The 7,560-nt window shown below is 41.6% G+C and overlaps 1 pseudogene; it reads left to right on the top strand.

Annotated features, from left to right (window-relative positions):
• LOC103210323 overlaps positions 1 to 567 on the top strand; it is a 9,169-nt pseudogene extending 8,602 nt beyond the window's left edge.
• The last annotated feature ends 6,993 nt before the right edge of the window (positions 568 to 7,560 follow it).

Raw genomic sequence — 7,560 nt, 5'->3', positions numbered from 1 at the left:
GGCGTGGACCAGATTTGCTGGTCCGTTAGAGCCTAGTGGAACCACGAGACTATGGCCCCTAGCTGCCCTTCAGGTCTGGAATTGAACCCACTCCTGTGGTTTTTAGCCAAACAAAAGACAAACATATGAATTGAAACTGAGGTAGATACACTCCTTGGAGAGAACAATCATTAGGGAAAGAAGGGCTGCTTATGCACAAAGAGACAGCTCAGAAGGCAGGAGTGCATGGAGGGATGGACACAGGGAAGAAGTAACTATGGGAGGAAGTGGAGGGGAGCTGTTGCATTGTGGTAAATTGTGGTCAATGTCATGAGACAAAGTGCATGCGCACTGCTGTATGGAAAGTGAATTTGCTCTGTAAATTTTCACCCAAATGACAAAAAAAAAAAAAAAGACTGTGCCAGTCCCACTGATATCCCACCAGCATAGCATCCCTTTCCTTCAATACTGATGGAACTATGCTTGTAATACCATCATCATATATGAAATGATGACACACAGCACCCTGAAGATGGTATCTTTGCTTGCCAAGTGACAGGTGAAGAAACAAAACCCAAGTCTACTTAATTATCCCATGAAAGTGGTTTCTCTATGGAAAACTTTGTTCACTTCTTACAAATACAAGATTATCCCCTAAGCCTTGTGTTATAGTGATTGTGGGCATGTCATTTAGTTTGTAGATTTCTCTGCTTTCTGCCTTAAAAGAAACTTGTTTGTGTAGCATTTAATATTTAGTAGTCTTTGTGTTCTTGTGCAGTAATCTGAATAATTTTTTTTTTCCTCCTAACAAGCCCAGTGCTGTTTCTGAGCACCTTAAGCTTTTTTAGTAATGTAGTCTCACCAGTCATTTCTGTTCTGTCTGCATGAGAGACTCATAACTTAAAAAAAAAAAAAAGAAGAAGAAGAAGAGGAAGAGGAAGAAGAAGAACCTTGTGATCAATCCATGATCATCTTACTATTTTAAGGTCAGTTGACAGATAACATTCATTCAATTGGAAATCTTAGTTCCCCTTTTCCATGTAACATAACATATTCACCAATTCTAGGGACTAGGATGTGGACATCTTTTGGGGAGGAGAGGCTACCACAGCTACTAAGGAATTCACTTAAATAACAGGAAAATTGACCTAAAGGAAAGAAAGAAATGCAAGAAGCAATAATGGGCAAAAGAGTTGCTAATCATCTCAATAAATAAAAATATTTACTATAACGCATAAAAAATGAGTACTGGCAATATAAAACAAACTCATTATCATCAAGTTCATTCTAACTCATGGACATACTACTGGACAGAGTAGAACTACCCTGTAGAGTTTCCAAAGCTGTAAATCTTTACAAAAGCAGACTACCTCATCTTTCTCCCACAGGATAGCTGGTGAGTCTGAACCACTGACTTTTTAGTTAGCAACCAAATGCTTCAACAATTGCACCACCAGAACTCCAAGATAAAACAAGGTAGAATTAAAATACTAACAGATAAGATGGAAGACGGAAAAGGCTTAACAGAATAAAAGAGTCCCAGTATTGTTTTTCAATTAGAAAGGATGATAAAGATATTAACTAACTTTGTGTTGTTGTTGTTATGTGCCGTCAAGTCTGACCCGACTCATAGTGACCCCTCCTTGGGTTTCCAAGGGAGTATCACTATGGGAGTAGATTGCCCAACCTTCCTTCTGAGGAGTGGCTGGTGAGTTTGAACCGCCACCCTTCTGGTTAGCAGTCAAGTGCCTTAGGCACTACACTATCAGAGCTCCATTTTAATTGAAATACATGTAAATACAAGAGTAACATTCAAAATATAAGTGAAATTATATAACTTCTTTTAAGGAGGAAGAAAGGAATAAGATATAAAGGAAGCTGTTTATCCATTCTACCAATTAGCTGTCATTTTGTTGTACTGTTGGCTTTGTAACATGGCTGTGGTAGGTAAAGTTGTGTGTTAAACTGGCTGGGCTGTGGTTTTGAATGACAGGGCAGCTCGATGCAGTTATTCCCCATGATGAGACTGAATGCGGTATAATCAACTCCATGATAGAATCTGATGTGAGCAGTTAATTAGTTGCCTTCAGGATATGGCCTGCTTCCTGTATATAAGGAGACACTTTGAGAAAGATCTCTGCTTTTTGGTACACTTGGATCCTGCATTTAGCCGTGTCTTTATCCAATGGCCTGCCATGTTGCCTGCCAATTTTGAGACAGTTCCTGGACTTTACCCAGTGGCCTGCCATGTACTTGTTACTTTTGGGACAATGCCATTTTACCTGTCAATCTTGGAATCATCAGTCTCTGCACCCAGCAACTGCATGAGTCAGAAAAAGCCTCCAGCTCTAGTGGTTCTGGAACAGGAGGCAGAGCTGAAGCCCAAGGTGATGGGGCTTTCACCCAGCCCCTAGAGCCAGCATTTTGAACTTGGTCTTTGAGCCTCCTAAACTGTAAAAGAATAAAGTCTTGTTTGTTAAAGCCATCCACTTGTAGTACGTCTGTTACAGCAGCATTAGAAAACTGAAACAGAATTTGGTGGTAGGAGTGGAACCAAAACAATGGTGGACAAGTTTTGTTGGAGTGTCCAGACTAAGACTGGGAATAAATAAAAACTGGTGATATCCTTCTGAAAATTAGCCAATAAAAACTTCATGGAACACAATAAAACACTGTCTGACATACTTGCTTTGGACATGTCATTAGGAGGGATCAATCATTGGAAGAGGACACTATGTTTGGCAGAGTAGAGGATCAACAGGAATGAGGGAGACTATCACTAACGTGCATAGGCACAGTGGTTGCAATGATGGATTCAAATATGCTGGTGATCATGAAGAAGACACAGGGCCAGGTAGCAATTCTTCCTGTTGTACTTAGGGTCAAAGGTAACTTGATGGTAACTTACAACAGCAACAACAACATTCATTCATTAGAAAACAGAAAAAGAACAGATAAAGCATATTAAATGGAAAACAAAAATATTTGGTAGAAGCATATATTTACATAAATGTAATTTGTTTCTTTTTGTTTTTTTGTAAAAAAAAAAAGTTTTACATGAGTCTACATGATATTTACAAAAGACATATCTAAAACATAATCACACAAAAAAAATGGCCATAAAAGCTAGAAAAAGAAGAACTGAGCAAAAAAAGAGGGTAGCAAGAGGTTCTGGGAGAAATTTCCTCCTAGATACAGAGACCACAGGAAACACAAGAGGCCCAGTTAAATTTGCATTTCAGATAAGCAAAAAAATAAAAAAAGATTCTGTAGTGTGTGTTCCAAATATGACATACTAATGCTAAAAAATCATTCTTTATTTACTTGATATTCAAGTAACTGGGCCTCCTGCATTTTTATTTGTAAATCTGATACCCCTAAAAGTATAGCTCCTAGTATCAGAATTTACAGGAATTTACTCTCTGGAATTGGAGATGATTTACATCAAGCTGGGAAAAGAATAAAAATTAACCTGTTCCTCCTGCTCTCCTTCCCATTTCCTCCAAGTAAGACAGGTAGAAGGCTACAGGACCCAAAGGGTTAAATGAAAGACCAAATTGCAAAGCTAAAACCAAGCTTAGCTTTAACTTACATCTTGGAACTGGAGGTAAAGAAAGAACAAATAACCTTCCCCTAGTTCTGCCCTTTACTGTTTGCAAGATGTGTTCAGGATGATTTTACAGAACGCTTCTTTTAGCAGATTTTTTTTTTTTTTTGCAGGCTTTTTTCAGGCATGTACTGGGGAATTGAACTTGGTTCAGAAGGCTGCATAACACAGTCCAAATCACCACCCACTCCATTCCAAATCACCACCCACTCCATGAATAAAGATGAAGTGTGCCTCCCCCACCCCTCCAAAAAAAAAAAAAAAAAAGCTTTATAAAGCTGGAGCAAAACCTTTGTTGAGAGAGAGACTGGATGGAGGCTAACCTAGACTGGAGCTCCTCCTTTCTCTTTTCTCTTTAATAAACTTTTGGTTGGTGTGGATAATCTGCTTATTCTGCTCAATTCTCTCTATAGAAAGCAATGACCCTTACTCAGGATCCCAGGACCCCCTGTAACACAAGGAAAGTGAAATTCCTTCCTTAGGTAGGACTCTGTGGTCCTACCTCCACCCTGCACCACCCTGTTGCAGTCCTGTGTCATCCTATCCCTGGCACCTGCGCTCCTCTTTGTATTTTTTGTAAAACCTGTCACTAATGCACCACACTGAAACACAGAGCCCCCAGGAAAGGCAGCCGTTCATCTCTGCAGTCACATCTGGGATACCACATGGAGCCCTGGTGAAGCAGTGGTAAAGGTAAAAGACTGAAACCCACCAGTTGCTCCCCAGGAGAAAGATGAGGCAGTGTGCTTCCATGGAGAGTTACAGCTTTGGAAACGCTACAGGGCAATACCCTGTCTTGTAGGGTTTCTATGAGTTGGAATTCAACTCCAAGGCAAAGTGATTGGATTTGGGGAAGAATATTGCAATCTTGCTCCACAAAATTTTTTTAGAAGAGGGCTTGTCCAGATGGTGCCAGCCAATATGGCGGTCTACAGAGCTGAACCTCCTCCGGGTCTAGGGCCCACCAGCCTAACAGGATTCTCTCTACATCGTCTTATCTGTATGTGTGTGCCTCACAGTTCCAGAGAGCTGTGGCACTTGCAAAAAACCCAAACCAAACTTACTACCAAGGAGTCGGATCCGACCCATTGTGGCTCCTCCTTGGTTTTTTGAGGCGGTATCACTACAGAAGTACATTGTTCAACCTTCCTTCTGAGGAGTGGCTGGTGGGTTTGAACCGCCAGCCTTCTCCTTAGCAGTCAAATCCCTTAGGCACTACACCACCAGAGCTCCCATAACCAAATGCGCTGCTGGGAAGTCCTATCCAACTCATAGTGGCACTTATCCAGTTATTTTCCTCATTAACCAGTAATATTTGTTGCTAAAAGGAGCCTCACCCACCCGCCTGTTCACAGTTTTGTGTGGATGCCCACCTACTCTGGAGCGTGGCTTTTGCTTCAGCCAGGCTTTCCAAAGCCGAGTATCAGCCTCTCATGGCCCCAAGCAACTGGATGGCTGAGGGCAGCTGGGCCTCTGCTCAGGCTCTGTGAGCTGCCCTGATAACTCACAAGTCCCCATGATCTGAGGCTTAGAACACCCAGGGGAATGGGCAGCTCTACCAGACCAGCAAAAATTCTCACAGGAAGAAACATTCCAAGTTGCCAAGTTAGGCTGTCGTACCTGACTGTTGAAGACGCATCTGTTGTTGTTGTTATGTGCCGTCCAGTTGACCCAACTCGTAGAGACCCCTCCTTGGTTTTCGGCAGTGGTATCACTACAGAGCTCACTTGGGAGCTCTGGTAGCATAGTGCCCAAAGCACTTGACTGCTAACCAGAAGGCTGGCGGTTCAAACCCACCGGCCACTCCTGGGAAGGAAGGTTGGGCAATCTACTTCAGTAGTGATACTGCCTCAGCAACCCAAGGAGGGGTCGCTATGAGTCGGCTCCGACTCTACGGCACATAACAACAACAACATCACTACGGAAGTAGTTTGTCCAACCTTCCTTCTGAGGAGTGGCTGGTGGGTTTGAACTGCCAGCCTTCTGGTTAGCAGTCAAGTGCTCATCTATGGTGACTCAATTTGTAGTGGGTCAGCAGAAGCTAGCATTTTCTAAGTGAAATCGGGCTTTATTTCCACCAGGTGAGGTCTTTGGAAAAGGTGCTCTGGTGTCCTTGTGCCTAAGGCATTTAACTGATAATCAGAAGGCCAGCAGTTGGCTGCACAGGAGAAACATGAAGCAATCTTCTTTTGTAAGATTTACAGCCTTGGAAACCCAGTAAGGGTTGTTATGAGTTGGAATTCACGTGAGGCCAGTGAGATTGGGTTTTTTGTATTATGTGCCAGGCATTTTTTTTATGTTTTCATTTGACCTTGCTAATGATCCTAAAGATTTCAAAATAAAATTATTATTAACCTTATTTCACAGATGAAAAAAACTGATGCTCCAGGAGGTTAAGAGACTTCTCCAAGGTCACACAGCTAGAAAGGGATGACACTGGAGTGTTAAAAGAAGTAACTGTACCTTATCTAAGACCACACTACCAAAGCAAGAAACTTTAGAATTCAGAAATAATCCCAATGCAAGAATGATTTTCAGCTTCTCCAGGTCTTTCCTGACTATGTTATCTAATTTAATTTAGATCCAGAGAGTCAATAAATTTATTATTTAAAAGGAAAATGGAAATGTTCCAGAAGAACATTTGAGTATAATTTCAAGGCAGAAGAATACAAAGATCACTTCACAAAGAAGTTCTATGATGAATAAACTCCTCGGAGTAGGGGTGGGGGAACCCAAAAAAATAAAGATGGATTTCCTTGGGATCACTTCAGCTCTTTAATTCTAACTCTTAGTTGTTGTGGTTGTTGTTGTGTGCTGTTGAGTCCAACCCGACTCATAGCGACTCCTCCTTAGGTTGCCGAGGCAGTATCATTACGGAAGTAGATTGATCAACCTTCCTTCTGAGGAGTGGCTGGTGGGTTTGAACCGCCAGCTTTCTGGTTAGCAGTCAAGTGCCTTAGGCACTATGTTATTAACCAAATATTCTCCCAGGCCACCCTTCACCTCACACAATTTCATGAAACTGGAAATTATGGGAGACTTTGCCAAATTTATGCATTACTTTTTTCTAATGAATCAACTTTGCTCTTGTTCTTTCAAGGAATTTTTAGGAAGTAAAGAAAGCTAAATTCTCGAGAATTCAAGATTTGGTGGTGGGCACTTAGTATCTTTGTCACCTTTTTCTGTAAAGAACTCCAGTAGAAGCAAAGACTAAATGTGCTTTAAAAAAAGAAAGATACGGGGGGAGGAAAAAAAAAAAAAACTTTTAAAAGAAGAAGAATCTAAAAGGCAATCAGTATTAAAAATAGATCATTGAATAGGAAAACAGGAAGTGCCTATTGCATCTGCCTTCTATAGTGTTGTCAGTCCTGTCATTTTCCCCTTGTGTCACTGCTCATCCCAGAGGGTTTGTGTTTCCCTGGCCTCTTTCTACACTGATCCACTCCCATGCTAACAGTGCCCCAGGAAAAATCCAATCCAACATAACAGCTTCCTTTATCATCTGCATATGAATAATTCCCCTATTAATACCCTTCATCCAGACCTTTATCTTGGGTTCCAGTTCCCAATATATTACAGCCTACTTGGTATTTCCTCTTGGATGTTATACACTATACTTCAGCTTTATATGTTCCAAACCAAACTCCCATTCTGGCCCACCCTGTTTAATGACTCCTTTGTTTTTCCTTAAAGTTCAGACTTCTTAACTGGCCTCCACTCCACTGTCCTTCTTGTTTTTCACTCAGTCTCCCCTTCACTACATCCCTCAGTCCTGAGGTGGTAGATCTATTGGATCCCTCTCCCTTGCAGCCACAAGGAAATCCCTAGTCTTCTCCACTTTCTCATGTCACGCATTCACATGTTGCAAAAACGGCAAAAGGAGGCCACATGTTCTGACCTCCTCTAATCCCACAAGAGGAAGACAGGATTACCAGCAGTAACCCAAGGTCTATTACTGCAAGGCCAGACATGCT

Source organism: Orycteropus afer, unplaced genomic scaffold (genome assembly GCF_000298275.1).
Source record: "Orycteropus afer afer isolate SDZICR_OR568_19922 unplaced genomic scaffold, OryAfe1.0 scaffold00590, whole genome shotgun sequence".
In the NCBI taxonomy this organism is placed as follows: Eukaryota; Metazoa; Chordata; class Mammalia; order Tubulidentata; family Orycteropodidae; genus Orycteropus; species Orycteropus afer.
The sequence above is the reverse complement of the archived record's forward strand: the minus strand, read 5'-3'. Positions and strand labels throughout refer to the sequence as shown.